This window comes from Onychostoma macrolepis, chromosome 19 (genome assembly GCF_012432095.1).
Source record: "Onychostoma macrolepis isolate SWU-2019 chromosome 19, ASM1243209v1, whole genome shotgun sequence".
Lineage (NCBI taxonomy): Eukaryota > Metazoa > Chordata > Actinopteri > Cypriniformes > Cyprinidae > Onychostoma > Onychostoma macrolepis.
In genome coordinates, this window is record NC_081173.1 from 26319380 (window position 1) to 26345375 (window position 25996).

The 25996-nt window shown below is 42.6% G+C and overlaps 1 pseudogene; it reads right to left on the reverse strand.

Annotated features, from left to right (window-relative positions):
* Positions 1-597: 597 nt before the first annotated feature.
* On the reverse strand, positions 598-24661 carry LOC131525788 (CMP-N-acetylneuraminate-beta-galactosamide-alpha-2,3-sialyltransferase 1-like; annotated as a pseudogene).
* Between the last annotated feature and the right edge of the window lie 1335 nt (positions 24662-25996).

Below are 25996 nucleotides of genomic sequence, written 5' to 3' on the forward strand. Positions count from 1 at the left end.
ATGGGTGGCGGCAGAGGGTGCCAATCTTTTCAGAAAAGAAAGGCGAGATCGCAGTGATGTCATGCTCATGCGCCCACAACAGGCGCATGAGTCATCCACGAACGCAGCTTCGGTGTGCTGGAGACCCAGACACCGAAGACAACGATCATCCGCAGACAGGTAACGACCGCAACCAAGAATACACGAACGGAACGACATCTTGAAAAAGACACGACCGTTCGTGATTTTGCTCTTTTAGAATTTGCTCTCTCAGTTGAAGTGCCCAGGGGAATCGCTGCTGGTAGGGACTCCGCTGACTGCACCGTGACGCCAACCAGGAACAAAATAAAGATGAAGGCTTTTGTGGAGATCAGCACTCTTCTCATCCATTCGGCTCCGAAGCAAAAAGCTAATGAGTGGACGCACCTGCCGCCTATTTATACCCGTGTGCACGGGGAGTGGCGCAGGTATGCAAAATCCACTAGCCAATATTCATTGGCGTTTTCTCTTAAATCAGAGATGATTGGGGCTCCCAAGTAAATCCCCTATGTCGTCACGACATAACTCGCAGTGACCGACAGATAGGGAACTCGAGTTGTAAGCACAATTGAAGTGGCTGCATTTTTTTTGGCTAAATGTCAGTGGAAAATTGGGTAGAATCAGTGTTGGAATCATAGACTGTAATAAAAAAAAAGGAGGGGGATTTTTTTGATTAAAGTAATCCAAGTGTCAAAACAACAACAAAAATAATTTTAAAGACACATATGTGCATATATATACATGTAATCACCCCATGGGAATAATCATGTTTGCACTTGTATAGTTGATAAAACAAACAGGGTCCCATGTGTAGCCCATTTTGAGCCCATGCACACATTTCCCATTAATTACCCAACTGGGAACCACATGGGGAGCCCACCTGGGTTCACCCAAGTGGGCCCCAGATAAGATGCCCACCTGTTCACCCATGTGGGTCCTAGCTGGGTCACCCAAGTGGGCCCCAGATAAGATACCCATTTTGAGCCCTTGCCCACTCTGTACCCCTGTAGCCCATGTGAAACCCATGTGGGCTCCACATTAACGTGTTTGCTGGGCGAGAGCCAATGAGCGTTCGATTATCCTGCCGTAAATCTGTCGTTTGAAGCGGCAACATTTGAATTCGTAACGAACTCGTCAGTCAGCACTGGACTTGCTGCTCGGGATGGAGATGAAGATCGTTGAATAAAGGCTTGGATTTGGGTCTGTTCCTCGCAGTCGTATGGATTCTGAATATCTGGATTACAGCGCACGAATAAAATCGTTTAATTTCGTAATTATGTTGCAGTTTTTTTTTTTTAATAGTCAGTCACAGCATGTTGGAGAAAACGCCTTTTGTGGCCCATAGCAAACAGTACATGACAAGTAAAGGTTAAACAATTTCAAATGTTATTTATTTTAAGGTTTAAAGTGAAGTCTTGTTTAACATTATGTAGACCTATTATTGGAAACGAGCTGGCAGCAGAAATCACACAATAAAACGAAATGTTATCATTTCGTATTAAGTAAACGAGTAAACAATTTAATGACGCAATTGAAAACAAGGTAATTGATATGACAACTAACTTAATGCCGCGATTTCAATATTCATAAGAATTTATTTTTAGATGTCGTCAATAAGTCAGTTTTGTACGTTTTAGTGCCTGAAAAAACGTAAGTAAATGTACGTTTTATAGAACCACATTTTACGTAAAATACATACGAATTGTTTCTTTTATGGGACAAAGAAAATGTACATGGGGTATGTTCATAGTATTCACATCCATTTTTAAATATTGTATTACTTCAGTGTGAATAACCAAGACTTAACATTTTCTTATAAATACAGAAATATATTTTAAGTGTCATGTGAGAATGTGAAATTCGATAAGATTGCAGTTGATGTTTCATGTGAAATACTTGTAATATTTAACTTAACAGAAATGTATAACTACATAATACTATTAAAGTATACATTTAAAACAGTTTTGTTTGTGAAAGCAATGTTTGCATACCATTCGTTATTCGATATTACCTATTTTTATTTCTTTCCCTCAATCTGTTGAATTTAACCTTAATTATTTATAATTGTTCCACATTCCACATTAACAAGGACAATATGCTATTATAAATAATAATGTCTTATTTTTATTGGTTAAATACAGGTGAATAAATATTAACAAATAATTCTGTTTTGAAAATACAGGCTTTTCAAAAGGTTTCAATAAAAGCCTGTGCCAGGGGCATAACACTGAGAAAAATGTTATCATTACCACCCTTTATGTATAGAAATCTTGTTTAACAATAGAAGCTCATTCATGGTCTTATTTTCAAAGTCTCCACCATGATTGCCTCTGCTAAAGTGAGTCAAGCTTCTGTCAAAATAGTGATGCCAGTTCCCGTCACTTTTAGCTCCAAACCCGAAAACATTGACCTGTGTGAGAGAGAGAGACAGACAAATATACATCAGTGCTTGAAATGGACTTCGGCTTAGATTAAATTAGACTTTTTCACAGTCATCTCACTAATGACAAAGAGCAAACAAGTCATGACAGAGCTCACGGTAGCCTACTACGCAAATCCATTTACAGTAAACCATAAACATTGACGGCACACCTACTGTATGACATGGTCATGGTTCACTCATTGACGGTCTGTTGCATAATGCACATGAAGGCTGCATCTGAATATGTATAATATGCATTCCAAGTACACCAGCTTTCAAAAGTTTGGAGTCAGTAAGAAATAAGTAATTTTCAATCAGCATATTTGAATGATTTGTGAAGGATCATGAGACACTGAAGACTGGAGTAATGATGATTAAAATTCCGCTTTGCATCAAAAGGAATAGATAACATTTTAAAATACATTTAAATAGAAAACAGACATTTTAAATTGTAATAATATTTCACAATATTTCTGTTTTTACTGTATTTTTTCTTTAAATCAAATAAATGCAAATCATTTACTATGCCTTGTCTCTAAATGGCATGTAAAACCAAAACAAACTGTAGTTGGCCCTATCAATCAGATCATCTCTCTAGACTAGACTTAATGCCGATAGTGAAATGTCTGGTTCTGTGAGACAAATGTTGGAGGAATTGAAAACTTTTACCTGATCACAGATGTGCAGAGCGAATATCAATGTAATGAATCCAGTGGATGGGTATCTGCCATGTTTCTGCAGCCAGCTCTCATAGATGTATTTAATGAATTCAGGATGGATGATCATCACCTTAAAGACAATCAAAACAATTATTGATTTAATCATGCATATTTATTCAGGAAAACTATGTAGATCAATATGTCAAGTCAAGTCACCTTTATTTATATAGCGCTTTTAACAATACAGATTGTGTCAAAGCAACTTTCCAATATCAAAATAGGAAAATAGTGTCAATAATGTAAAATGACAAGATTAAACACTCAATTTTCAGTTAAAGGCATTTCGTTGTTGATTGAATTCAGTGATGACATCGTCCAGCTCAGTTCAGTTTAAAAAGTATCTGTGCAATCAAGTTGATGATATCGCTGGAAATTAAGTGTCCCCAACTAAGCAAGCCAGAGGCGACAGCAGCAAGGAACCAAAACTCCATCGGTGACAGAATGGAGAAAAAAACCTTGGGAGAACCAGGCTCAGTTGGGGGGGATTCCTCAGTTTCCTCAATATGTGAAAGTCAAAAATTATATTGATTGATAGAAATGATTCTCACCTTGTCTCTGTTAGCATTTACTGTAGGTCTCACTCTAGTGTAAGTGCTGAAGAAATACAAAGATTCATTAAATTAAGATGATTGCTGTAAAATGCCTGAAGGCCTGTTTCTCTTAAATCTGTGAGTGAATATTGATGAAAATCTCACCGTGTGATGTGTTTAGTGGTGAAGGCACTGATGAGCCAGCGCATGTCTTTGATCTTAAAGGGCAGAAGAACCAGGTGGGTTGAGTTGTCTACATCCACGGCGCCTCAGGGTAGAGAATCCGGTGAGTGGTCTTAGACCCCACATCCTTCTCATAGCCTTCTGTTGGACCCTTATTTATCCTGAGCATGAAAATGCATTTTAACAATCATCTTTGGCCGTATACATTGTCAAAACTTCAAAATTGAAAATAACACCTTATGACAAAGTCATGAAGATCTATAAGAGGCCCATAATGGGATCCCAGCAGGTTCCCAGAGTTTCCCACCACAGCACAGGTTCTGCAGCGATCTGGACCGGCGTCTGAGTAATGCTCTTCATCAGGAAAGAGAGAAAACAATATGTCCACCACATCTGTGTAGTTAACCTTAGTGTTCTCAGTTTGTAGACCCTATACAAACGTTAAACATATGATCAGGTTGAGCCTTCAGGAGAGGATTTTGAGAAAACACATTTCAAAATAAAATGGAAACATAATGTAAATAGTAATCTTAGTTTAGTTTAGATAATAAGGTATTCCACAAAATCTGAAATATTAGATAATTATATAGAAATACAAAATTAGTTTATGCCAAGATTAAAATCTTTGAGGTAAAATTACTTTGAAATTAACTTAATTGCTTTCCATTTTTATAATTTCCTTTAAGCACGGGAAACAAATATAAATGCGCAAAAAAAAATTCAAAAGATCTAAGAAAATGTCATGGGATCTGCTGTTGGTCTGCTGCCACCAAGTGTTTGACAGTCACAAATTCCCCTTCTGGAAAAACATTGCAGTTATTCTTCACTGGAATATTTTATATCTTTCTTTACTTTTAAAGAGTTTTGAGATATTTCATTAAGAACGTTCTCTTAAAGTTGTTTAAAGTCATAAAATGTACTTCTCTAGAGATAATAAAAGGAGTGGCCACCTACACACTAAATTGTCAAGAGTTGCAACCGCATTTAAAAAGTTGCGTGTGTGTGAATCACTGACATATAAATGATTCTCTATTGTAGATTACTGAGTGAATCCTCTAAATAATAGTTCCCTTTCGAGGGAACTTCGAACTGCGTCCTCTAGGGGTCGCTATGGGGAACGCCGTCAGTGTGACCCGTGTATGAAGCATATATACAAAAACACCACATGTTGGCCGGCGACAGCCTATGACGTCACTACCGGCACGACCACAGTATAAAGGGGCGCCGGGAAAATACGTCATTCTCTTCTTCGTCTTCAGTGACTGTTTTGTTTGAAGCGTGTATTCTACAGGTAAGAAACGATTTCCTACTATGGCGAGCACTAGCAAGGCGTTTAAGAGATGTGTTCATCCGTGTCCTCGTTATTTGACACCTGATGACACACACGATCTTGCGTCTTTTGTTTGGGCGAGGAGCACGCACGCCGATGTGCTCGAGGGGCAATCTGCGTGCACTGTGAGCTTTTCTATGAGAAAGCTCCGCTCTCGTCTGTCTCTCTTTTCGAGGAAGGAGGGACAGCCGTCTGCTTCCCGCGGCTCAAGACCCACTGCTGCTGAGGCACGGAGGATAATGAGCTCGTGGGGCTCACAGGCAGAGCTGGCTCGTGAGTTAGAGAGGGGGCTTTCCTTCTCGCGCTCGTCGGCCGCGAACGAGAGTGAGTCGCTGGATGACAATGATGTCCAAGATGGCGGCGCGCTCAGACGCAGCGGCTTCTCCGGGTCCCAAAGACGGTGCTTTTATGTCTTTTAATATCGTCTGTTCGTCTCCAAACAATGTCAATTTACCGCTAATTCATCGGGAGATCACTCCGGGATACATCTATGATCGCCAAAGCCTTTTGGATATCAACAACACATACAAACACAAACTCTCGCTGGCGGCTACTGAGAAGCTACGAGGCCTTTGTTTACTACTGGAGCCGGACCTCGAGACCGCGGCCTCGCCTACTGACGCTACCCGCACAAGGTGGCGTCGCAAGCGGTGTGAGAGAGGACGGAAGCGCGGTAAGCGCGGAGGTATACAAGCTAGGCTAAGGGCTAACCCCACAAGACCGGCTCTTCCAACACTCATGCTCTCAAACGTTCGCTCTCTGGAAAACAAACTGGACTTAATTCAACTCAGTCGGTCTACACAGCATGAGGCAAGGGATTGTTGTGTGTCTGTTTTCACTGAAACATGGCTAAACGACAACATCCCGGACTCCGCCATTCAGCTGCAAGGGCTAACCTGCTACCGAGCGGACAGAGATTCATCACTGTCTGGTAAGACTCGCGGCGGTGGCTTGTGTGTGTATATCAACAAAGAATGGTGTAACAATGCTGCGTTAGTATCAAAACACTGTTCATCGCTGGTGGAGTTTATGGTTGTGAAGTGTCGACCGTTCTATCTGCCGCGGGAGTTCACGGCCACTGTTATTGTCGCGGTTTACATTCCCCCATGTGCAAACGCTAAGGACGCGCTTCGCGAACTGTACAGCGCCATCAGCGAACAACAAACAAATAACCCCGACAGCTTTTTCATCATAGCCGGTGACTTCAACCACGCAAACTTAAAGACAGTTTTGCCAAAGTTCTACCAACATGTGAACTTTGCAACAAGGGGAAATAACACACTGGACTTTGTTTACACAACAGAAAAGAACGCTTACAAAGCCGAACCCCGCCCCCACCTCGGGTACGCCGACCACATCTCTGTTATGCTAATCCCAGCATACAGACCACTTCTCAAACTTGCCAAACCGGTTCAAAAACAGATCACGGTATGGCCAGAAAATGCTACCTCAGCACTGCAGGACTGCTTCCAGGACACAGACTGGAACATGTTTAAAGAGGCGACCACCTACAACAACCACACAGACCTGCAGGAGTACACTGAAAATGTGACTGCTTACATCAAAAAGTGCACCAATGATGTGACAGTCACCAAGACCATCACCACACGCGCCAACCAGAAGCCATGGATGACAGCAGAGGTTCGCAGGCTGCTAAAGACCAGAGATGAAGCTTTCAGATCAGGAGATAAAGCAGCCCTCAAAACAGCAAGAACCAATCTGTTCCGCAGCATCAAAAATGGAAAACGGTCATATGCTCAAAAAATCAATAATCACTTCACAGACAGCAGAGACACACGGAGTCTGTGGAAAGCCATTCAGACCATCACAGACTACAAGCCCCCGCCACAGGCCTGTGATGATGACACATCCCTCCCAGATACACTCAACCACTTCTATTCACGGTTTGAAATGCAGAATGACACACCTGCACAAAAACTGCCCACACCTCCCAACGACCAGGCGCTCTGTCTGTCTCCAGCCGACGAAAGGAAGACCCTATCTAGGATCAACCCACGCAAGGCTGCGGGTCCCGACAACATACCTGGCCGTGTACTGAAAGACTGTGCTGAACAGCTGACAGATGTCCTAACAGATATCTTCAACACCTCGCTGAGCCAGGCAGTCGTCCCCACATGTCTCAAATCCACAACAATCATACCGGTACCAAAGAAATCACCTGTGTCCTGTCTAAATGACTACCGTCCCATAGCACTGACTCCAATCATAATGAAGTGCTTTGAGAGGTTAGTCATGCACAACATCAAAACCAGCCTACCCAACACACTCGACCCGCTCCAGTTTGCATACCGTCCAAACCGCTCTACGGACGATGCAATCTCCTCCACCCTCCACCTGGCTCTTACCCACCTAGAAAACAAAGACTGTTATGTTAGAATGCTGTTCATTGACTTCAGCTCAGCATTCAACACAATAATTCCACAACAGCTCATAAATAAACTAAACCTGCTGGGCCTTAACAACTCCCTCTGTAATTGGATTCTGGACTTTCTAACCGGAAAACCTCAGTCAGTCCGTGTCGGCCACAACACCTCGAGCACTACCACACTGAGCACAGGTGCCCCACAAGGCACTTTTCACACACACTGCTGTGTGTATATAAATCCCACAAAAAGACTCAGTAATATACATATGTTTACATGCTCATGCACTACAAATCATCCTGCACTATTCCCCAGCCAGCTGCTGACTCACAATGTTTCTCTTCGCACATGTACAGTATTTATCTGAAGCACTCGTATAGTTTGTATTGTTTGTATTTTTTAGTTTATGTATAGGTAAAAAATTATTTTATATATAGCATATTTATAGTCAAATCTATCAGTAGGATAGTTGTGTATAGGTTTATATTGTTTTACTTCACTGCTGTATTCCTGTATTTATGTAGCACCGTGGTCCTGTGAGGCACGACATTTCGTTCCACTGTATGCCCCCGCATGTAGCGGAATGACAATAAAGCTCAACTTGACTTGACTTGACTTGATGATGCGATGTCTCTGACATCATCTGATCCAGCGGCTAGTGCTCTGCTGGGTTATGCCCATGAAGAGCAGGAGATGTCTGAGGGCGAAGAAGTTGAGACTGAGCCCTCTCAATCCTCCTGCCCTGCGTATGACGAACTGTTGGAGGTTATGGAACGCGCCATGGCGAGGCTTGACTTGCCGTGGAAGCGGGCCAAGATGGTGGCGCCGCGGGGTCGTCTCGATGAGCGTTATCTTTCTGGCCATAGCCCCCCAGCTCGAGTGAGCCTTCCATTTCTTCCTGATCTCCATGCAGAGGTTGAGACGGGAATGGAAAAAGCCTTTTCCTCTCGCATTCATAGGTTTCAGCATACCAGTTATGCTAACATTGAGGGGATGTGTGAAAACGGCTATGAGGGGATGCCCCCTGTGGAAGAGACGCTGGCCAGCTATCTCTCTGTGGGCGAGACATCCTCTCTCAAGGCTTCCTCCTTGCCATCTAAGCCCCTTCAGGAAACATCTCGCTTAAATGGCAGGGCATATGCAGCAGCAGGTCAGGCTGTTGCTTCGTTGCACACGATGGCGGTGCTTCAGGCATACCAGGCTGATCTGCTGAAGGACCTGGATAAGGGTCAGGGCTTGTCACCTGATGAAGTAGCTGAGCTGCGCCGCACCACGGATTTGGCTCTCCGTGCTACTAAGCAGGCTAGCCACTGCTATGGGCAGGTCTATGGCGGCCATGGTGGTAACGGAGAGACATCTGTGGGTGAATCTGGCAGATGTTGGGAAGAAAGAGAAGGGCTTTCTTCTCGATGCTCCAGTCTCGCCTTCCAAGCTTTTCGGTACCTCCGTCGAGACGGTGGTCAAGAAATTTAGGGAGGCGAAGGCGCGCTCAGTGGCCTTCAAAACCTTCATTCCAAGAAGGTCCAGGTCTGAGCCCGAACAACGCAGGGGTCCTGGACCATCTCCATCTGGGGATCAGAGATGGGCACAGAAGGCTAGTGTCGCGACTCGTGCCCCTCCCCCGCCTGCGGGTAGGGCTAGAGGGAGGCGCGGGTCAAAGAGAGGTAGGCAAGACCTGAGGGAGGTGATCCAGACGAAGCGTTCTCAACACTCTCGTCCGGACCAGAGTAAGAATTGAACATCTACTCCCTTTCCTCGGGGGGCCTGTCATCTGCCCTTATCTTCCCCTCTCTAATTCCCCTGCAACCACCGTTTTATTCCACCTGACCGAGGTTGGGTGGGGACCAAGATAGAAACCTGCGCTTTAAAATCATTGCAGTCTCTATGCTGGACTTATGATGTTTTGGTTAAGTTCTATGTTTCATAGAAACTACCTTACTGATGGTCTGGACCCGACTCTTCGGATTTCGCCTCCGGGACTGATCTCATGCGCAGGAACCATGGATGGTACGATCCAGTTTTACTGGTATTTATGTGTTCCACACTTGCAACACTGCAGTTCCAGGACCTGTGAGTCTTTTTACTTCAGTTTCTTTGGTTGAGAAGGTGCAGGGCTATCTGAGGATATCTATGTATTAGCTTAGAGACTGCTCCCCTTACGAGGGTTTTTAAGTAGCAATCTCCCTGAGCCCTTGCCTAGAGTGTGCGTCTCCCCTGCTAGGGTTTAAGTATAGAGCCCAGAAGTTTTATGTGGCAGCTTCTCTGGAGGGCTTACCGGTTTTTAGGCCAGTGGTCGCTTTCCAGAGTTTTGTTATTCGTCCCTTTGCTCTCCTTGTTGGTCGAGCTGGCATTGCTCCCCTCACCTTTGAGGGTCACCTATGAGCATGCTGCTCCCATCTGAGCTTCTGAGATTCCGCTCATGCTGAGAGTTGAGTTCTCCGCTCTCCAGAGCTATGTTATTGGTCGAGCTAGCATCGCTCCCCTCACCATTGAGGGTCACCTATGAGCATGCCGCTCCCTTCTGAGTGTCTGAGATCCCTCTCATGCTGAGAGTTGGGTTCTCCACTCCCTCAGAGCTCTGTGACCCTGACCCTATGCTCTCCTTGTTGGTCGAGCTGGCGTTGCTCCCCTCACCATGAGGGTCACCTATGAGCATGCCGCTCCCTTCTGAGCGTCTGAGTTCCCTCTCATGCTGAGAGTTGGGTTCTCCGCTCTCCAGAGCTATGTCTGTTGGTCGAGCTAGCACTGCTCCCCTCGCCATAGAGGGTCACCTATGAGCATGCCGCTCCCTTCTGAGCGTCTGAGATCCCTCTCATGCTGAGGGTTGAGTTCTCCGCTCTCCAGAGCTCTGTTATCAGCAGCCTCAGGTTGTTAGGCCTCTCTATGCCTCCCTGTTGGGTTGCTCTCCTTGTTGGTAGAGTTAGCATTGCTCCCCTCATCATAGAGGGTCACCTATGAGCATGCCGCTCCCTTCTGAGCGTCTGAGTTCCCTCTCATGCTGAGAGTTGGGTTCTCCGCTCTCCAGAGCTATGTCTGTTGGTCGAGCTAGCATTGCTCCCCTCACCATAGAGGGTCACCTATGAGCATGCCGCTCCCTTCTGAGCGTCTGGGTTCCCCCTCATGCTGAGAGGTGGGTTCTCCGCTCTCCTAGAGCTCTGTGTCCCATATGCTCTCTTTGTGGGTCGAGCTGACGTTGCTCCCCTCACAATGAGGGTCACCTATGAGCACGCCGCTCCCTTCTGAGCGTCTGAGTTCCCTCTCATGCTGAGAGTTGGGTTCTCCGCTCTCCAGAACGGTGTTTCAAATCCATGTTATGGTGAGTGCGCACGCTAGTCTCTGTGCACTTTCTGAAACCCACGTTGTGGTAAGATAGCACACCAAGTGTTTTGCGATCTTTCTAAAATCCTGTATGGTATGGGTTACGCGCTGCGGCTTCGTGCCCTTTCTTTGAGTCGGTCAGGTCCCGGTTTTCACCTTGGGCCCCACTCTACCTATGTATCCCCAGTGATACTGACTTGAACAGGGTGTTGCTACCAAGGATCTGTTGAGACAATTCCTTCAGCAAGCTCATGCAGAGCAAGCCGTAGCCCCTGGGTGACAGGCCAAGGCCTAGTTACTATCCTAGGCGCTTGGTCGTATCCCCTTAAAGGAATCTCTGCTGGGGTATGCAGCTCAGGTTTTTGGCCGAAGGGGATAATGTCACTGAAAGCCGTCGAACCGTCCCAGGGGCAGCTCCCTTAGCCGGGTAGAGTTGGTACTTAGTGCTCGCCTTTTTGTGCTTGGCTTGCACTCCCCTCAGCATGGTGGTGTGGGTATTCCGTTCCCCATAGCGACCCCTAGAGGACGCAGTTCGAAGTTCCCTCGAAAGGAAACGTCTCAGGTTACATATGTAACCATGGTTCCCTGAGTAGGGAACGAGACACTGCGTCCTCTAGGTTCGTTGCCATGCTTCGGACGCAAGCTTCAGACGAAGAAGTGAATGACGTATTTTCCCGGCGCATTCTCTCACCGAGCACAGAAACGGTAGGTCTACAAGAATATCCATTTATGATTAAAATGACTAGTCTGAACCATTTTAACAAGAGTTTTTTTAATAAATAAAACGACCGGTCCCATGATATGCTGTCATTATATCATCCATACAATCAGGACTGCAGAACCGAATGTAGCCTGTAATGAAAAAAGGGGAACCAATGTGTGTTTTTAGGCTACACACATTGGTTCCCCTTCTTTCATTACAAATTATTTCAAAATAAAAGAATTTAAATATTAAAAACCATAATTATTACCATCATTTATCTAGTTTCTGTTTTATTTGATACAGAAAAAAGTTCCTACACTGTAAAAAGTGGTAAGTTGACTTAACTTATGAGAAACTTGACAATTCACTTAACTCATTTTTTAAAATTATTATTTACTTAATAATTTTAAGGCAACGGGTTTCCTCATAAGTTAAGTCAACTTATCACTTTTACAGTGTACCTACATTTTTTTCTTAAATTAGGCTGTGTGCGATCAAACCTGTGTTATAAAAGATGGTCATTTTAATGCTGCTTTGTAATAGTGTATTTTGTTTTTTTCCATTTTTTATGTATTTTATGTACTTTATATGGTTTGTTTTTAGAGTAACATTTAGTTCATTTATTTATATATATATATATATATATATATATATATATATATATATATATATAATTTGTAGTTAGTTATGCTTATATATTTGTTTTTTTGTAATTTAGCTATTTTTTCATGTTCACGAGTTGTTTTTGTTTTCTGTATTGTTTAGGTGGAGTCTCTAAATAAGCCCTTTGGGTTTTCTGCCTCTCCCTGCACAGTATATGGATTGTATTTTCTTCTTGTGTTTTTATTGTATCTATTTCTTGGGCAAACTAAATAAACTAAACTAAACCTTGATTTCCAGAGATCCGGACTGAACTCACGTACCGTCCACCATCTGTAGACGTCGGTCCGTAACACACTGTTTCTTCTGTTCAGCAGAAATGGAACATTGGGATTGAACCGCATGAAGAACCAATCAGTATCGTTCAGATCCGTGACACATTTATCACAAGCGCACAGACCTCCACGGGTGGAATCGATGGATGTTTTGAGAGAAGTATAGATCACCGCGTTTTGGAAGAGCATAAAAAGAAAGATGCCGCCAAATGTGAAGAGCGCTCTGATGTACGAAGACCTCTGTTTGGTGAAGGGAGCCATATTTTCAACTTGCTGAAGAGGGTTTAGAATCCTACAACTGGAAAAATACACAAAAGAGATGGAGAGAAAAAAAATTGTGTTGTTATGACGTTAATATTCCTACTACTATACTAACATCATAACTCTGCTTGGTCTAAACAGTGGTCTTCAACCCTGTTCCTGGGGACCCACTATCCTGAAGAGGTTAGCTACAACCAGGGACGATTCTAGGATTTTCATTTTAGGGGGGCTCAGCCCCCAATGAGGGTATAATAATAAAAAATAAATATTTACAAAAAAAATGATTGAAAATTTGTACAAAAAAATTGTAGAACCGTTCAACATCAATTCAATTCAAACAATAAAAAATATTTTTTAAAAATGAATACAAAACACACACACACACACACACACACACACACAATGTTTCAATCTCTGTCAATCACTCTGATATGCAATTAAAATGAGTGCACTGACTGAGTGCTGTCGGTCACTGTCTTTAATAATTTCTATGCATAACTGTATGGTAGTTAATGCCACATGCACTGTAATATTATGTTCTATATTGAAAGCTACATTTTCAAATGAAAATAGCAATAACGTGATCGTTTTATAAAGTATGCGTTCATATGTGTTAAGGGCTTTCGCTGAAGGAAACAGCTGTGGTGTGATGAGTGGTGAATGCAGCGAAAACTTTACATTAGATTGGAAACCGATTGCTCTCCCATGACTCCCTTATCGACGTGTAGCCCCCAGCCACTATGCGCACTGCCTTGAATGAGATGGAAGTTAAAGGCATTATAAGGAAATCTCAGTGAATATGCATCTCCGCTAGTTTTAGTGTGGAAAAAGAATGGTGACCTTCGTATTTGTACAGATTTTAGATGGCTGAATGCGAAGACAGTGAAGGACGCTCACCCACTACCACATCAAGCGGATGCACTCGCAGCTTTGGGAGGCAATGTTTTCTTTTCGACCATGGACTTGACTTCTGGCTTTTATAATGTTCCCTTGTTTGAAGAGCATAAGAACTACACTGCTTTTTCCTCTCCCTTTGGCCTCCATGAGTACAATCGTCTACCTCAGGGTTTGACCAACAGTCCGGCAACCTTTATGAGGATGATGATGTCCATTTTCGGTGATGAGAATTTCACAAGCCTTCTCTGCTACTTGGACGATCTGATGGTTTTTGCTGCAAGTGAGCAAGTAGCTCTTGACCGACTGGAGCTTGTTTTCTCACACCTGTCTAAGCACAACTTCAAGTTCAAGTCAAGTTCAAGTTGAGCTTTATTGTCATTCTGCTACATGTGTGGACATATAGTGGAACGAAATGTCGTGTCTCGCAGGACCACGGTGCTACATACTAGTTAGACATGAGATACACATACAGCAATGCAAATATGGGGGAAAAAAACACAATAGGGCTATACAACAGTTTAACCATCTGACTATACATATACTATAAATACTATAACTACTATACCTAGTTGACTACACATACACAAACTGAGACTGTACAAGAACTTTACATAAATACTGTACATGAAATAGTGCTAAAGAGATATTTGTACATGAAATTGTGCAGGAAATATATATTTTTACATTAAATTGTTCAGAAGATAGATTTTGTGGGAAGCAGCGCATAGTGCAAAAGAGTTAGTAGTGCAATGCTCCAGTAAACATTATTTTATAGTGCAATATTCAAGTAAACATATATTACCTTATTGGGTCTTTGTTGCAGGGAGTGTTTATAGAAAGTGTCTAGTGTGCATATAGTGGGACGAGTGCGTTACTACAGGTGGTTTGTATAGCCCACTCACCTGTGTGTAGCACACCCAGAATTGCACTTAGGAGAAATTTGTCAATAGTTATTTATAGTTGGGGGGCTGAGGTGTTCATGGTTTCAGAGCGGGGACAGGGAGATTGGAGTTAAGAGCTCTCACAGCCTGGGGAAAGAAGCTGTTGAGCAATCTGACAGAACGAGCTTTGATACTCCGGTACCTTTTTCCTGATGGCAGGAGCTGGAAGAGGTTGTGGGAGGGTGGGTGGGGTCCTTAACGATGCTGGAGGCCTTGCTGGAGCATCGTGCAAGGAAAATGTCCAGGATGGAGGGAAGAGGGGCACCGATGATCTTTGCGGCAGTGTTCACTGTCCGTTGTAGGGTCTTGCGGTCAGCAGCACTGCAGTTCCCATACCAGACAGTGATGCAGCTGGTCAGCACACTCTCAATGGTGCCCCTCTAAAAGGTGGTGAGGATGGGTGGAGGAGACTTGCCCTTTTCAGCCGACGGAGAAAGTAGAGGCGCTGTTGTCCCTTCTTGTTGAGTGACGTGACGTTGGTGGTCCAGGTGAGATCCTTTGTGATGTGCACCCCCAGGAATTTAGTGCTACCGACTCTCTCCACGGTTGAGCCGTCGATGGTCAGTGGGGGGTGGTCAACAGAGTTTCTCCTGAAGTCCATCACAACCTCTTTTGTCTTACCCACATTGAGGGACAGGTTGTTAGCACCACACCATTCAGCCAGCTGTGCCACTTCCTCTCTGTAGTGCGTTTCATCGTTGTTACTGATGAGGCCCACCACAGTTGTGTCATCAGCAAACTTGATGATGTGGTTGGAGCTGGACTTGGCAGTGCAGTCGTGGGTCAGCAGCGTGAAGAGCAGCGGGCTGAGCACACAGCCTTGTGGGGCCCCTGTGCTCAGTGTGGTAGTGCTCGAGGTGTTGCGGCCGATACAGACTGACTGAGGTCTTGCAGTTAAAAGTCCAGGATCCAATTACAGAGGAGGTGTTAATGCCCAGCAGGTTTAGTTTGTGGATGAGCTGTTGTGGGATTATTGTATTGAATGCTGAGCTGAAGTCGATGAACAGCATTCTTACATAGGAGTCTTTCTGTTCCAGGTGAGTAAGAGCTAGGTGGAGAGTGGTGGATATTGCATCGTCCGTGGAACGGTTTGGACGATATGCAAACTGGAATGGGTCCAGCGTGCTTGGGAGACTGGACTTGATGTGATGCATGACTAACCTCTCAAAGCACTTCATCATGATTGGGGTCAGTGCTATGGGACGATAGTCATTCAGACAGGACACATGTGACTTCTTTGGTACTGGGATTATGGAGGTGGATTTGAGACACGTGGGGACGACTGCCTGGCTCAGCGAGATGTTGAAGATGTCTGTTAAGACATTAGTCAGCTGTGCAGCACAGTCTCTCAGTACACGTCCAGGTATGTTGTCAGGGCCCGCAGCCTTCGTGGGTTAATCCTGGATAGGGTCTTCCTTACATCGGCTGGGAGAGACAGAGTACCTGGTCGTTTGGAGATGTGGGTAGTTTCTGTGCAGGTGTGTCGTTCTGTATCTCAAATCGTGAGTAGAAGTGGTTGAGTGCCTCTGGTAGGGATGTGTCATCGTCACTGGCCTGTGGCGGGCCTTGTAGTCAGTGATGGTCTGGATGGCTTGCCACAGGGTCCGAGTGTCTTTACTGTCGCTGAAGTTGTTGTTGATTTTTAGCATACTGATGTTTTGCCTTCTTGATGCCATGAGACAGATTGGCTCTTGCTGTTTTGAGGGCTGCTTTATCTCCTGATCTGAATGCTTCATCTCTGGTCTTTAGCAGCCCACGAACCTCTGCTGTCATCCATGGCTTCTGGTTGGCGTGTGGTGATGGTCTTGGTGACTGTCACATCATCTATGCACTTTTGATGTAAGCAGTCACAGTTTCAGTGTACTCCTGTAGGTCTGTGTGGTTGTTGTAGGTGGCCGCCTCTTTAAACATGTTCCAGTCTGTGTCCTGGAAGCAGTCCTGCAGTGCTGAGGTGGCATTTTCTGGCCATACCGTGATTTGCTTTTGAACCGGTTTGGTGAGTTTCAGAAGTGGTCTGTATGCTGGGATTAGCATAACAGAGATGTGGTCCGAGTACCCGAGGTGGGGGCGGGTTCAGCTTTGTATGCATTTTTCTCTATTGTATAAACAAAGTCCAGTGTGTTATTTCCCCTTGTTGCAAAGTTCACATGTTGGTAGAACTTTGGCAAAACTGTCTTTAAGTTTGCGTGGTTGAAGTCACCGGCTATGATGAAAAAGCCGTCGGGGTTATTTGTTTGTTGTTCGCTGATGGCGCTGTACAGCTCATGACGCGTCCTTTGCATTTGCACACGGGGATGTAAACCGCGACAATAACAATGGCCGTGAACTCCCGCGGCAGATAGAACGGTCGACACTTCACAAACATAAACTCCACCAGCGATGAACAGTGTTTTGATACTAACGCAGCATTGTTACACCATTCTTTGTTGATATACACACAAGCCACCGCCATGAGTCTTACCAGACAGTGATGAATCTCTGTCCGCCGGTAGCAGTTTAGCCCGATGCAGCTGAATGGCGGAGTCCGGGATGTTGTCCTTTAGCCATGTTTCAGTGAAAACAAACACACAACAATCCCTTGCCTCATGCTGTGTAGACCGACTGAGTTGAATTAAGTCCAGTTTGTTTTCCAGAGAGCGAACGTTTGAGAGCATGAGTGTTGGAAGAGCCGGTCTTGAGGGGTTAGCCCTTAGCCTGGCTCGTATACCTCCGCGCTTACCGCTTCCGTCTCTCTCACACCGCTTGCGGCGCCGCCTTGTGCGGGTAGCGTCAGTAGGCGAGGCCGCGGTCTCGAGGTCCGGCTCCAGCAGTAAACAAAGGCCTCGTAGCTTCTCAGTAGCCGCAGGCGAGAGTTTGTGTTTGTATGTGTTGTTGACATCCAAAAGGCTTTGGCGATCATAGATATATCCCGGAGTGATCTCCCGATGAATTAGCGGTAAATTGACATTGTTTGGAGATGAACAGACGACATTAAAAGACATAAAAGCACCGTCTTTGGGACCCGGAGAAGCCGCTGCGTCTGAGCGCGCCGCCATCTTGGATTCTTGGAACTTGGAACTTAAAGCTAGCGCCAAAGAAGTGTATATTCCTCAGGAGATCTATCAGGTTCATGGGACACGTTGTCACTGGGAATGGTGTCCAGACCGACCCAGAAAAGGTGAAGGTGATCAGTGACATCCAGACTGCTGACCTCATGGAGGCAGATGGCATAACCCCTTCTCAAAAGAAGATCAGATCTTTCCTGGGTATGATTTTATATTACCAGCATTTCATTATAGACTGTTCAGCTAAGGCAAAACCTATTTTTAGTCTCCTATCGGGTCAGTCACAGAAAAGAGCTCAGAGTAAGTGTGGTCGGATGAGGAAGCTACTCAGTGTCGTGAAGCTTTTACCTGAGGATTGGACTAGTGAGTGTTGTACTGCTTTTGAAACTTTAAAGCAAGACTTACTGCACAGTGTGACTCTAGCTCACCCAGATTTCAGTCATCCCTTTATTCTCTCTGTTGATGCTTCATTTGATGGCATAGGAGCTGTGTTATCTCAGGTGCCCCCTGGAGAGAAAATTGCACGTCCAGTTGCTTTTGCCAGCAAAACACTCTCTAAGTCTCAGATTAACTACCATAGACCACAGCACATAGACTCGAATTTCTGGCTTTAAAGTGGGCCGTTTGTGACAAGTTTAGCCACTGGCTAAAAGGGAGACATTTCACTGCATGGTCTGATAATAACCCCCTGACCTATATTCTTACCAAACCCAGGTTGGATGCGTGTGAACAACGATGGGTGGCGAAGCTCGCTGCATACGACTTTGACCTGAAGTATGTGCCAGGCACGAAAAACGTTGTTGCAGATGCCTTGAGCAGAGAGCCCTTTGTCAAATCTTGTGTCAGTCATCGTCTGTTGAAAGAACCATACATTTCTCTCTTGGATGATGTAAATGGTGTTGTTACTGGAACCGTGCAAGATGCCTTCCGTGTCACTAACAACGACGAAACTGAGAATGAGTTGCAGGATGACGTGAATGACTCATGTTCTGGATCCATTGATGCTGCTGAAGTTTCTGCTTTTCTGAGTGCTCACTGCGATGGTGGAGTTAGTCCATTGCCCATATCAAGTCCAACGTCACTCCAGCTCCCTGATAAAGATCCATCTGTTGCAATCCCGTTTTCCAGACTTGCAAATCTCCAAGAGCAGGACAACATAGTCTGTAGAGTCATCAACTATGTTCTGAGACATAAACGTCCTTCAAAAAGTGAGAAAGCAAAGGAGCCTAGCTCTGTGACAAACCTTTTGAAGCACTGGAAAAAGCTAAAGATTCGTAATCGTGTGCTGTACAGAGTAAAGAAAGATCGACTGATGAATAAGAAACTCTTTCAATATGTTGTACCAGATTCTCTAAAACTCAGCTGGACATCAGGGTAGTGCAAGAACTCTCTCCCTCGCAGTTGAAAGGTTCTTTTGGCCAGGAATGAGTAAAGACATCAAGCTCTATGTGAAAAAGTGCCAGAGGTGTGTTGTCGGAAAAACTCCAGAGCCAAATGCTTGTGCGCCCCTTGAGCATATTCGCACATCTGAGCCTATGGAACTAGTACGCATAGACTTTTGGAGTGCTGAACAGACTGCAGGGAAGGTCGTTGATGTCCTAGTAGTGACAGATCATTTTTCTAAGATGGCTCATGCCTTCCCTTGTCACAACCAGTCAGCTAAGCAAGTTGCCCATCGCCTTTGGAATGACCTCTTCTGCATTTATGGATTTCCAAAGAGAATACATTCAGACCAGGGTGCTAATTTTGAAAGCAAAATCATTAAGAACTTGCTTGAGATGGCTGGTGTTCAAAAATCGCACACCACACCATACCACCCTATGGGTAACGGTCTGGCAGAACGTTTCAATAGGACTTTGGGTAATATGATAAGAGCTCTCCCAGTGAAATCCAAGGCGAGGTGGCCACAGCTTCTAAGAACGTTAACCTTCAGTTACAATTGTACTGTGCATGAAACAACCGGGTTCGCTCCTTTTTATCTTATGTTTGGGCATATCCCGAGGCTGCCAATCGACATCATGTTTCAGCATGTCCTTCGTGATGAGAGGGTGGTCAGCCACCATGAGTTTGTCACTGCGCTGAGAAGAGATCTGAGCACAGCGGCAGAAATTGCCCGGAAACACAGTCTCAAAGAGCAGAGCCGCCATGCCATTCTTTACAATCGGAAGGTCAGAGGTTCACCCTTAGCAGTGGGAGATAGAGTTTTGCTGGCTAACTGTGGAGAGAAAGGCAAGAGGAAAGTTGCAGACAAATGGGACTCTGTTTTGTATGAGATTCAATCAGTGAGACTAGAGATTAATGTGTACAAGATTAAGGATGTTCAGACTGGCAAAGAAAAAGTGGTGCACAGAAATCTGTTGCTTCCAGTGAATTTCTTATCCTGGGATGATGGTGAAAAAGACTCAGTTCGATCAGATTCCACTGGTGCTACCCGTGGCAGTGCTCTCGATTCCGCTCTGATGGATGATCCTGATCCTGTTTCAAAGACATCAGAATGGTTATTGCAGATGGATGGAACACAGGACAGTGACGATATGCAGGATGCCACTTGTGGTGGAGTTTCAGACATTTCTGATGAGATGACTCCTGAGAACTCTGGCAATGATCAGTACAGTCCAGAACCTGAGCATGTTCCTGAACCTGCTGAGAGTATAAAGTGTTTACCTACATCCAAGCCAAATGAGTACCCCAGTTGTTTGCAAGAACCTGATAACAGACTTGCCCCTGTCATTTGCGAACAGCCCACAAGTACACATACAGGCCACATCACTACTCGATTAGGGAGATCAGTTAAGCCTCCTAACAGACTTATCTGTGAAATTGACAGTCAGAAAATTGATTCACACAGTGATGCACTAGTTATTTTTCAAGGAACCAACTTTGTAGTGGAGTTGTTAATGAATATTTTTGTTTAAAATGTCTGAGTCTAAATGATGATTCATATCTACGAGTCAACTGTTTTGTTAAGAGAATGACTTTGAAGTGAGTTTTTCTTCTCTGAGAAAGAGTCTGAGAAGTTTATTTGTATTAAGGGCGGAGCTACGTCACCACCAGCAGAGTTTCACATCTCTCGCTGCTGACTTTGAGCAACGTTGATGCATTGATGCACTGTCCTTTAACCAGCTTTTGGTCGTGTTTGTCCCAGTTTGTCTGTGACAGGCTCCAGTAAAGAGATCTTGAGTGACCATCCACCTGCTCTCAGTGTGATTCCATCCACACAAACACACACAGTCACAGATAGATAGAGTATATATACTGTAGGCTATATAAGTTAGGCTACTATAGTTACTTACATACCCTGAAAGTTACATCTGATTTTGGAACCGAAAACTGAGGTTATCCGCTCGCTTATCCTCAAAGATACCCGGGTATGTCACATAACCTACTTTCTGGAATACAACCCTGCCTAAAACAAATGTCAAGGAAATGGTAAGTAGCCTATTAAAGAGCCTAAATGTCTGTGGCACCGGAGAACATGAAGAAATGCCAGCGGAGAAATAAAGTGTTTGTTGCCAATCCATAAGGACTGCGATTTGTCCTGTAATATTACCCTTTAACATTATTCGTTTATTTTGAATCCGCTTTAAAAAATGTGGTAACCTAATCGCGAGAGATGGGTAAGATCAAAGTACAGAACTGCTGTTGCGTCTGTCATTGGACGTTGCTATGTTACCTGAATACGCTGCAACTGGCTGGCAACTGATAGTCCACCTTGTAAACAAGCTGCTTGTAACTGCACTCAAGCAAATAATCATCCAGAGCGCCAATGACCCACAGGTTTCATTTCAGTTATCTGTGCTGCAATAGTTAACATTTTCATTTATTTATTTTTAATTCCAAATAATGATCATTTCTCATCTGTGTTACTCATCATATGTTTATTCAAGACTAGTTATAATTTACCAATTTGCCTAAACCAGAAACTAGGCCTACACTATAGTGATGTGTGACTATAACATTAAAATGTATTTCTATTTACAACGAATAACAGTCTACAATAAGGTTACATTAGTTGACAATGATTAATGCATTAACATGAACTAAAAAGGAGCAATACATTTGTTACAGTATTACCCAGATAGCAAGAACGTTTGGGCCAAATATGGCTGATAGCTGTCACATTTGGCTTAGGTATGGCATGGCTGAGCACATATGGGCCAAACTTTCCCCTTATTTGTTTTGCCATAGTTTAGAATTGGAGGGAATTTTCTTTTGGATGACAATATGTTTTGAGGTATATGGTCCAGATGACAGCACACAAATGAGAGCCATATATGGCTTGGCTATGGCACACCATGGAATGTGTTAACTTATGGTTAACATTTGGCTTTTATTTGGAAAAACACATATAAACTGCTATAGTCGTGTGTGGAAGGTTAGTGGCAGTCCACATCTCAGCCCATTCAACAATGCTATTGGTTACTTTGTGTCTTCCCTTATTCCTATTGGTGGATTACTTAAATTTTGAAAATGTATCCGTTATTTCCCACTCTTCCTCTTTCAACCTCAGTTTAAAAAGATGATGAAAAAGCTCTCTATTTACAACAACAGCCTTTGCCCTACAGACACATATTCAGGTAAGTGCAGTTTTGGTGTTTTAAATGTTTTCTGCGGGTGTAATGGTACACTTATTCGTACAGAAAATTGTACCGAACAAAACAGTGTCATTTTAATCACTGCACTTAATCCGTTTCAGTTCATATCCGTGAATAAATCCTCACTATACATTATTACTAGGCTATACATTACATCCTGTAATCGCAAGGTTTGTGTTTTGTTCTTTTCGATTAAGAAACAAAGTCTCATCTTTAAAATTATGTCTATTTAAATCCATAAATGCCGTTTTGACGCTCTTTGATGTGGCGTAACAGACCGCTGTATGAGGAAGCGCGGAGAGCGCGTGAACGCGATCATCCCTTCCCTTTAATTCTCTTTTCTACTAGTTACAACCGGTTATAACGCGAAATAAACACGCCCTGACTCTCATCACGCTTAATCTCAATCAGTTTTGCAACCGCGGAAAAATGTCAATAAAACAGCAATACCTTTACTCAGGCAATTCATTCAGTGTCCACAGCTTGTTAAATTGCAATGTGCAAATTATATGTTTGCATACTTTTTTTTTTTCTTTTTTTCTTTTTTTTTGTAGTGTTGGTCATTGTATCAAAAAAAATTGAATTTAATAGATTGGGCTCTCTTGTTAATTGCAGTCTTAAATATTTTAGTAATGTGCTCTAATAGGGCTCCCTATTGTATAGCATTAGCTGAGATATATTTTTTAACCTTAAGAAAATTGTAATTATAATTGAGTTTATTAAAAGGCAAAGAATTCTTCAGTAAACCACCGTTTATTTAAAAAAAAAAAAAAAAGGATGTTTTCTCCCCCATGCTGTACCAAAAATGTTTGAAACTGTGACTTAAAAGATGAGGTACCATTGCACCTCTAATGTTTTCATTAATATTATGTATATTATTATTATTATCATTTCTAAAAATAGCCTGTTATTAAAGTAGCTAATTTTTTTTTAATTTAGAAAATTTAAAATTTAAAAAGGGCCTCACAGAAGCATTCATGTCCTGGGTGGTAGAAAAGAATGTGCAGTACTGATTTATAGTCATTTATGTGCTTGTCTTCAAATAATATCTAATGTATGATACTAATTATGATATACTAATGTTCTTTTTTCTCTTCTTTTTCCTGACAGACTGTGAGTGAGAAAGACTGGCGAGACTTACTAAAAGTATAATTTTTTGCACATTTATTCACTCATCTGACATTTACAAAATAGCACACTTCTGTTATGTTATGTTCTGTATTGTAATTCTGTTATTAAAATACTATAAACATTTTAAAAAAATGAGTGTGAATCCATTTTTGTGTTTAAGATTCACTGTGTAATGGGTATTTTAAATTAAAAAGATAGGTGTGGTGTAAATATGGTTGAATAATGGCTTTTGGTGTATCAGCCACATGTGGGCCACAATAGGGCCGTCAGCCCTTTACAGAACTCAGCCATATAAGAATACCATATAAGGTCCATATATCAGCCACGTCTGTTTTTATTGTTTGGCTCACTCTGGGTTGGGTTATGGCACGGTTTTGGACAAAAAGATATGGACCAGTTTTGGGCCGGCGAACACGAACTAATCTGGGCCACACTTTGGCTGTTGATTTAGGCCAGATCCTGGCCAAAGGAAATTTGCTGACTGGGTAATCTTTGTTTAAAAAAAACCTGTTTCTCATCTTTGTTCCTCATCATTTATGATGAGTGTTATAATTTGCCTAGACTAGAAACTATATAGGCTACACTATAGTGATGTGTGACACTTCAGTAGCTATAACATTAAAATTCATTTCTATTTACAACGAATAAAACACTCTACAATAAGTTTACATTAGTTGACGATGGTTATTACATTAACATGAACTAAAAATGAGCAATACATTTGTTACAGTATTAATCTTTGTTAATCTTGGTTTTAAAAAACAACAACAACAACAAAAAAAAACACACCTTTGTTTCTCATCTTTGTTCCTCATCATTTATGATGAGTGTTGTAATTTGCCTAGATTAGAAACTATATACACTATAGTGATGTGTGACACTTCAGTAGCTATAACATTAAAATTAATTTCTATTTACAATGAATAAAACACTATACAATAAGGTTACATTAGTTGATGTTGGTTATTGCATTAACATGAACTAAAAATGGGCAATACATTTGTTACAGTATTAATCTTTGATAATGTTAGTTAATAAAACATTTTTTTTAAAAACACACAACTTTATTTTAGCTTATGTCAACTCAGTTCCATTAAAAAAATACTATCAACTATGCTTTGGAAGTTATTTCTAAACTAATGTTAAATAAGTTAACACTTACATTAGTTAACATAAGTTAAATAAATGCTATAAACCTACCTGTTTGTTTGGAAATTTGAATATGGAACAATAGCAATGACCTTCAAGAATGTGTCAATCTGACAGACCTGTAAATCTGCTGGTGATCAAGATATGAGGCATGAATCTGAGGAGGAGGTATTTCTTCTAAAGTACACACCTCTTGATCACTCACTTCTTTGGCATATAAATGGTTTAATATGCATAGTCAAAAGGAGCCCCCTCCCCCTTTTGTTCCATACGGAGTAATAGAAAACCTCAAATTTTAAGGGAATTCTTAATCTTTTAAATCTTTTTTTTTTTTTTTAATTATTACCCAATTACATTTCCACAAATTAGGCTATGGGACACAGCATCATGTTAGGAAGCAGGTTATGTTGAACCTAAAAACCACTGACGCACATTTAGCCTATATATTAAGAGCCTACCTGTAACGAGTTTACTTAGGCCTATTTAAATTTGCTTAGCAAAGACTGTCAGTCCTTATGCATCTGGGGTACATTAAAGCTACTGTTTCCACCTTGAAATATCAAATTCAAAATCATTCTGATATGGTACACTGACTTCTTATAAGGGGCAATTGCTGTTTCATAAGCAAACTCAGAGAGAAAAGGCACACATGATCCAATGGTAAAGCCGCGGACTTTGTCATCTCCCCCCAATATCTCTGGTACAGCTAGCAACTGTAATCATGACAGTGAGTGCCGCTCACTTAACTCTAGGGGCACCAAAGTCACAAAAATACACAAAACTAGCCTACATACGTGTAAAGAATGACGTTTCTCTGCTTAAAACGTTTTTTTTTTTTTTTCTGATACTTAAGAAAAAACCTTTCCTGACAACCCTCCATTTTCCTATAAACAAAGGCGGGACAGACAAACATGAAGAGGCCATAAATCTAAAGCAACGTGTGTATGTTGCATTTACATTTGCTCTGGGTTTGCCCAACCCCCAAACCTTCTCATACTCAAAAAGATTTTCAAAAGAATCAACTTAGTGACGTCTTAGCTCATAAACATAAGAAAATTGTGTCCAATCCCATGATTGCAGTCACAAAAATCTTCAGATTGAACAATGATTTGTCCTGTGCTCTCAGTATGTGCTTGCAGTTCATTGAATGTTTACAGCTGCAAAACCTATAACTGGCTCCAGTTTGGCTTGCTGCTGTGCACATGATGCACATGTCAAGACTGCTGTAGCCACAGGGCCAAAACAAAGGTGTGTCTTCAAAGAGATCAACGAGATGATAAGTAATTCTAAACCAGTTTCTCAGAAAGCCTTTCAGAGACCAGTATTAAAAGTATTTTATATTGGAAAGAGAAACACAGAAGGTGATGAGAAGTAAGAATTGTTATAAAGGAAAATGAAAGGAAGAATGATCAAACTAATGAGAATAAGTAATGTGA